At 41.2% G+C, this 8,205-nt stretch overlaps 1 non-coding gene across 1 annotated transcript; it reads right to left on the minus strand.

Annotated features, from left to right (window-relative positions):
* Positions 1-6,792: 6,792 nt before the first annotated feature.
* Positions 6,793-6,867, minus strand: Trnaw-cca (transfer RNA tryptophan (anticodon CCA)). The gene has a single exon. It is a non-coding gene; the product is annotated as a tRNA-Trp (tRNA).
* Between the last annotated feature and the right edge of the window lie 1,338 nt (positions 6,868-8,205).

Below are 8,205 nucleotides of genomic sequence, written 5' to 3' on the forward strand. Positions count from 1 at the left end.
GAAAGACGTATAATGTATAATATGTGCAATAAGCAAGAAGGAATAATACGAATGGAAGACCAAGAATGAAATGCTCGGATCCAAAACAGTGCAAGGCAGGACAATATACACACCGAAAAAGCGACGACGAAAGTAAGATAAAGTTTCAAGAGTGGGATTAAAATTTAGTCTGAATGGACATCAGCGATAAGATTCGTTGATAACATTACTCTCCCGAGAGAAAATGAAGAAGAATTGTAGTACGTACTGAATGGAGTGAACTGTCTGATGAGAACAGAATATGGATGGAGGGTAAACAGAAGAAAGTGGCAGATGACACTAGCAATAAACTTAACACCAAAGTTGGGGACCAAGTAAGAGAATTCTACTAAACTGGAACAAAATAGCTCGTGACGGTCGATGCAAGTAGGACATAAAAAGCAGAGTAGCACGGGAAAAGATTGTACGAGTATTCCTAGCCAAAAGATGTCTACTTGTATTCATCAGCCTAAATTTGAGCAAGAAATTTCTGATTTGTGGTAATGAGTGTGTTTGAAGCGCAGATTTGTATGGTAGTGAGTAATAGACTATAGGAAACCAGAAAAGAAGAGAACTAAAATGTCACAGATGCCGTGTTACAGAAGGATATTGAAAATTAGGTGGCCTTTTGAGTTAAGTAAAGAGAAGATTCTCCGCAGAATCGGTACATACGGAAAAGACTGACAAGAAGAAGGAAAAGGATTACAGTACTTGTCTTAAAACATCAAGGAGTAATTTCATGGTACTAGAGGAAGCAGTAGCTAGTGTAAATTGTATGGGAAGCCAGAGACTGCAATACATCCAACGAATAATTTAAGACGTAGTGTGCAAGTGCTACTCTGACATAAAGAGGTTGGCACAAGAGAAGAATTCGTTGTGAAGCGTATCGAATTAGTCAGAAGAGCGACGACTCAAAAGTACAGAGACGTCTCATCATCGTGTGATGGATGCCTGGGAAACCATTCGACACCGTCCGAGGGCGTCTGAAACAATGCGACAGTGTATCAGTGTATGCTGTCCGCTGAAACAAGTGGAGGGCATTTGTTATGCATTTATGACATCAGAACATCATAAGATATATTTCCATTGCCACCGTAGACAAGGCTTTTCATTGACTGTTTTTGCATGCGTGTGAGGAATCCACTTCCAATGTTAGTAAAAGTATTTACGTATAATGCACAATATCAGTTTGAAACAGACGAGGGTAATTCCGGAACATATGACATCACTCCTCGTCCTTGAATTAAGTGTAGTCTGATACGTTCGTGAAGAATTCTTGACACAGCGAACGCATCCCATTCTTATCGTTTTTAATTAGTGTATCACGAAGATACTACACGTATGGAACTTTACTTTTGTCGCAGTATCTGTTACAAATACATGTAGTATATAAATATCGTTTCTGTCAAAGAATGTGTATCGTTTCCTTCCGAAACGCCAGTAACTCAGCTCTCACTCTTCAGACATTTTTGATCTTCTTCTCGAACGATAGGCCGCTTGGTTTTTGTTCTCTGCTGCAAAAGACGCAGGTGCTTCGAAGACCAGTTTATTTTTATCCACAGTATGTTGGAAGCGAGGTCGCAGTTGTAACATAACAATTTAAAATAATATTTCAAGTAATTTTCTCTTAAATTTCCTAGAAATACCAGCTTGACATCTACCTCAATAGTTAATTAACATTGCGGCTTTGCTAATTTCGCGAAGTCTTTTTAGCAGTATATGAGAACAGTATACAAACACAACTCGAGGGAATTCCAGCAGTTAGCTCTTTCAACTAGCCAGTAAATACGAACATATGTTAATTAACATATACATTACTAGCCACGAGCATTATCTAACTTGCGCTTCCTCGCTACGCTAGAAGACGCAACAAAATATCAGCAATGGCGGACAGAACGTTAATTCTTAGGGGGAAGGTCCGCAGTTCTTCTCACAATAATTAAATGCTACAGCAGAATCTACTTCAGTCTCACCCAAGTAGCATTCCAGCAATGAAACATCTTTAGCACTAACTTTATTAATGGATCTGAAACCACAATTTCAAATACTGCTTTTACTGGCAGCTTATACGCTGAGTCAGACAAGCAGTTAACTGCCGTCATATGCCACCAAACATGTGCGCCCAACGGAAAATTGCATTCATATAGCAGCCCTTATATTACTGATCGTCCAGGTTCATAAAACGGTTTTTATCGGTTTAATTAACAATTGCAAATTGAATGTTCTTGTTATTGAGTTGAAGTGCCGTTTTAATTAAAAACGGTTGCAATTTACGTGATACAATAAGCCCTGTAAACTGACAATTGAGCCTGGCGCATAGAGTTTGTTCTCTAGCTCAAGCACGTTCGATGTGGTTTCAGTAAATTTCTGTTCATGTCCGTATCGGATGTGTATATTTGTTGGTGTTAATTTGTTTTTTCTAGAGTGTGTTTCGATTATATAAAACACTTTTTTGACTAATTGAGACAGCATCCGACTCCAAACTCATGTCGAGATGCTACAGACTTGGCTGACGCTTCTAATTTTTCACTTTTTTTCTGAAAGTTTTTCGATGTTCGGAAACATTGAACACTGAATCTAAATTTATTCTTTTTTGCAGCAATAGTGTCACACACCCACTAATTCGTGGTTGAAATTATTTTCATACTGCAGCTTAGAAAAAAACTCATCTTTCCGTGATAGTTGCTTCAAGTTAAATATAAAGGAGTAACACTTATAAATTTCACATATGAGCCGTATGCACACTTTCGTTTGTTGGTCAAATATTTGAGGGGAACAGAAACAAGACTGCCTACAAATTACACAATGGGTCCTTGTCCGAATTTTCATAGCCAATCGAAGTGTGAGAAATTGACATATGGCATATCAAATTAATCAGCGTGAGGTATAGTTTTGCAGAAAAAAATAATTAGTTACTAGAAAGTAATCAGGGCAATTAAGAAAAATCTAATTAATGATATGAGGGAAATATAAATATTACGATCATTAACTGCTAGCTATGTAAGTGAAGTGTCAAAAAGTTCATCTCTTCCAGGCATAGTTACACTGAAGCGCCAAAGAAACTGCTTGAGGCATGCGTATTGTTCAAATGGTTCAAATGGCTCTGAGCACTATGCGACTTAACTTCTGAGGTCATCAGTGGCCTAGAATTGAGAAGTAATAAAACCTAACTAACCTAAGGACATCACACACGTCCATGCCCGAGGCAGGATTCGAACCTGCGACCGTAGCGGTCGCTCGGCTCCAGACTGTAGTGCCTAGAACCGCACGGCCACTCCGGTCGGCCATGCGTATTAAAAATACGTAGATATGTACACAGGCAGAATACGGCGCTGCTGTTGGCAACCCCTACATAAGATAGCAAGTGCTTGTCGCAGTTGTTAGATCGGTTACTGCTGCTACAATGGCAGGTTTTCAAGATTTAAGTGAGTTTGAACGTGGTGTTATAGTCGGCACATGAGCGGTGGAACACAGCATCTCCGAGGTAGCGATGAAGTGGGGATTTTCCCGTACGACAATTTCACGCGTATATCGTCAATATCAGGAATCCGGTTAAACATCAAATCTCGGTCGTCTCTGCGGCCGGAAAAAGATCCTGCAAGAACGGGACCAACGACGACTGAAGAGAATCGTTCAACGTGACAGAAGTGCAACCTTTCAACAAATTGCTGCAGATTTCAATGCTCGGCCATCAACAAGTGTCAGTGTGCGAACCATTCAACGAAACATCATCGATATGGGCTTTCGGAGCCCTAGGCCCACTCGTGTACCGCTAATGACTGCACGACACGAAGCTTTACGCCTCGCCTGGGCCCGTCAACACCGACGTTGGACTGTTGGTGACTGGAAACATATAGCCTCCTCGAACTCTTCTCGTTTCTAATTGTATCGAGCGGATGGACGTTTGCGGGTATGGAGACAACCTTATGAATACATGGACCCTGCATGTCAGCAGGGAACTGTTCAAGCTGGTGGAGGCTCTGTAATGGAGTGTGGCTTGTGCAGTTGAAATGATATGGGACCCGTGATACGTCTATATACGACTCTAACAGGTGACACGTAATTAAGCATCCTGTCCCATCACCTCCATCAATTCATCTCCGCCGCCCGCTGTGGCCGAGCGGTTCTTGGTGCTTCAGTCCGGAACCGCGCTGCTTCTACGGTCGCAGGTTTGAATCCTGCCTCGGGCATGGATGTGTGTGATGTCCTTAGGTAAGTTAGGTTTAAGTAGATCTAAGTCTAGCGGAATGATGACCTCAGATGTTAAGTCCCATAGTGCTTAGAGCCATTTGAACCATTTTGAACCATTCATCTCCGTTGTGCATTCCGACGGATTTGGGCAATTCCAGCAGGACAATGCAACACCTCCACATGTCCAGAACTGCTACAGAGTAGCTCCAGGAACACTCTTCTGGCTTTAAGCACTTCCGTTGGCCACCAAACTCCTCACACATGAACATTATTGAGCATGTTTGGGATGCCTTGCAACGTGCTATTCAGAAGAGATCTCCACTCCCTCGTACTCTTACGGCTTTATGGACAGTCCTGCCGGATTCATGGTGTCAGTTCCCTCCAGCACTACTTCAGACATTAGGGGAGTCCATTTCACGTCGTGTTGCGGCAATTCTGCATGCCCACGAAGGCCCTACGCGATACGCAGTTGTACCATGGTGTACCAGTTTCTTTGGCTCTTCAGTGTGTTTTGCGCATAAAAAGTTACACTGGCGTGTTATTTAACTGTCGAAATGTTTTCCTTCAAATAAAGTACTAAAATCAGGACAATTCGAGAACAAGAGACGCTAGGAACGCAGACGAAGTGCCAATAAAATTTTGCTCTCTGAACAAAGTATAAAAATTTTTTTAAAATGTGAAGAAAGTCAGTTATATGTTGTGTGAAATTATTTGTCTGAAAGTAAGGAAAAGCAGATTGGAGAAACATTTGATGCGCCTTTGAATAATGCTCGAAATCACTTACAGCAAATGAGGAGCTTCAAAAATTTGTGTAATCTATTTTATTCTTATTGTTGGACAAATCAGTTCACAAAACATTATACCAGTTTTATTAAAAAAATGTTTTATATAAAAATATTATCATTTCGCTATCGTTATCACAACTTTTAGTAGACTAACTCGTGTTTTGTTAAACTGTGGAATAACTTACAACCACACACGAATTCCTTCTCTACCTTTCCCTGAACTGGAGGTTGCAGATCTTTTTCTTCTGTTGTAGTGCATTCTGTTTGACTATGAAAGGACGTAACGATAGTATATTTTCTTATTTTTTCGTAAACTGAAGGTGAGGGGCTATAATTACGGTTTTAAAAGTTTTCTGTACTGACTGGAAGATCAGTTTCTATTGAAGCTATAGGCATTAAAATGCTTTTGCTAATATCTTTCATCTAATAGGCCTATGTCTGATTCCACCACGAATGGGAACGTAGGAATAACTTCGAACCACATATCCGGGAAAGGCATGCCACTCACACAAGAAAATGATAGCTTGCTCTTTGGTGAGGATAGTGTATACGAACCTAACATGTATTTCGACGTTATTACTTTCGGTATTTTACTTATTGGTTGTAGTTTAACAATTATTTTAATAACTGATCTTTCTAATTCAGATTACAGTCGGTTTCCCTTGTTGCTGTTTGCTGTTAGCGTGACGAAAGAGTATCACGTTTCTGTTACGCACAACTCATTTAAACAAAAATTACTCGAACTTTTGCCAGCACTTGAGAGTCAAACGCTTAATATACCGCAGTGTGGTGAAACGAGTTCGATTCCATTCTCTCTAATAAGCTGATTACTGTTACTAGGTCTGGTTATAGCTTGTATTATGATTGTATCGCATCACACTACAATATACAGAAACCGTTGAAATTGTAATTTTCAAAACATGCACACAAAAGCATGTAAAAATAAGACAGCAAAATGTAAGTTTACTGAAATACATTCACATAAACAGTGAGCACGTGTATTTGTGATGCTGGTCGACAAGGCTGAATCACACATGACACAGAGATATAATGCCACGTATGTAAGTGCAATGTAGTGGCTAAAACGAAATCTTAATTTACGTAACAAACCAACAAGCACAATGCGGCATGGTTGTGATTAGTATATTTAAGCCACCAGTCATGTGAAAAAATATGTACTGAAACTTCCTGGCAATTAAAACTGTGTGCCAGACCGAGACCCGAACTCTGGACCTTTGTCTTTCGCGGGCAGGTGCTCTACCAACTGAGCTACGCAAGCACGACTCACGCCCCGTCCTCACAGCTTCACTTCTGCCAGTACCTCGTCTCCTAACTTCCAAACTTTACAGATGCTCTCCTGCAAACCTTGCAGAACTCCTGAAAGAAAGGGTATTGCAGAGACATGGCTTAGCCACAGCCTGGGGAATGTTTCCAGAATGAGATTTTCACTCTGCAGCGGAGTGTACGCTGATATGAAACTTCCTGGCAGATTAAAACTGTGTGCCCGACAGAGGCTCGAACTCGGGACCTTTGCCTTTGGTGGGCAAGTGCTCTACCAACTGAGCTACCCAGGCACGACTCACGCCCGTCCTCACAGCTTCACTTCTGCCAGTACCTCGTCTCCTACCTTCCAAACTTTACAGAAGCTCTCCTGCGAACCTTGCAGAACTAGCACTCCTGAAAAAAGGATATTGCGGAGACATGGCTTAGCCACAGCCTGGGGAATGTTTCCAGAATGAGATTCTCACTCTGCAGCGGAGTGTGCGATGATATGAAACTTCCTGGCAGATTAAAACTGTGTGCCGGACCGAGGCTCGAACTCGGGACCTTTGCCTTTGGTGGGCAAGTGCTCTACCAACTGAGCTACCCAGGCACGACTCACGCCCGTCCTCACAGCTTCACTTCTGCCATTACCTCGTCTCCTACCTTCCAAACTTTACAGAAGCTCTCCTGCGAACCTTGCAGAACTAGCACTCCTGAAAAAAAGGATATTGCGGAGACATGGCTTAGCCACAGCCTGGGGAATGTTTCCAGAATGAGATTCTCATTCTGCAGCGGAGTGTGCGCTGATATGAAACTTCCTGGCAGATTAAAAGTGTGTGCCGGACTGAGCCACGAACTCGTCGGGACATTTGCCTTTCACGGGCAAGTGATCTACCAACTGAGCTACCCAAGCACGACTCACGCCCCGTCCTCACAGCTTCACTTCTGCCAGTACCTCGTCTCCTACCTTCCAAACTTTACAGAAGCTCTCCTGCAAAGCAGTTTCATATCAGCGCACACTCCGCTGCAGAGTGAAAATCTCATTCTGGAAATATGTACTATCTGATGCTTAAGTTAAGTGCTTTAATTATTAGTAAATAATAGATATTATAATTAAATTTTGCTCGAGGCATTTGAGTCTCGTTTTTATCTACGATAATGATGGAAGCTGAAGACATGAATTAAAACGTGTGCCACAGCCATGACTTGAACCAAGGTCTCCTTGACCATTTTTAAAAACAAAAACTGCATTACAAAAAAAAAAAAAAAATGAGAACTGCACAGTCTCCTTGAAATTCGAACGCGGGTTATCCGCTTCCCAGCCAGTTACTATGGTCGTTGCACTATTGTTTTTCCTTTTTTTTTAGCCCTAGCGCACTTTTTTTCTCGCCCCTGGACAGGATAGAGAAACTAAAAAAAAATCTCTATTTGCCTCCGCCACTTCTGTCCTAACAAAAAAAAAAATAAATTAATAAAATGTACCTCTTCAGGCGTTGGGACCTATCGATACCTATCCCAAAACAGCTAACCTATCATTACAAGGGTGTAGAAAAGGAAGAAAGTAGGGGCAAGAACATAGAGAGTAGCAATGAAAATGAAAGTAGGTGCGTACAGGCTTTTGTTTTTTAGTTTATTTTATTGCATTTTTGTTTCTTGCTTTTTAGTGTATATTTTTAATTTATTTTATTTATGTTTGTGCTTTTTTAATTTTTTATTTTGTATTTTTTATTTATTAATTGTTATTCATTATTTTAGTCTATGTACCAGAATTCCAGGAGTCGCCAGCGCTTTCCGATTGGCGGAACATCCAAACGTGTCTTTTCGAAATTTTAATGGAGATTCCATTTGTAGTGCGTTCAGAACATCATGTCAGCAAAGAAGAAACATGTGTCAACATCTCATGGCTTGGACATTCCAGCTGGAAGGCGGGTCATGAAAGGCGCTTCGT

Source organism: Schistocerca nitens, chromosome 1 (genome assembly GCF_023898315.1).
Source record: "Schistocerca nitens isolate TAMUIC-IGC-003100 chromosome 1, iqSchNite1.1, whole genome shotgun sequence".
Classification (NCBI taxonomy): Eukaryota; Metazoa; Arthropoda; class Insecta; order Orthoptera; family Acrididae; genus Schistocerca; species Schistocerca nitens.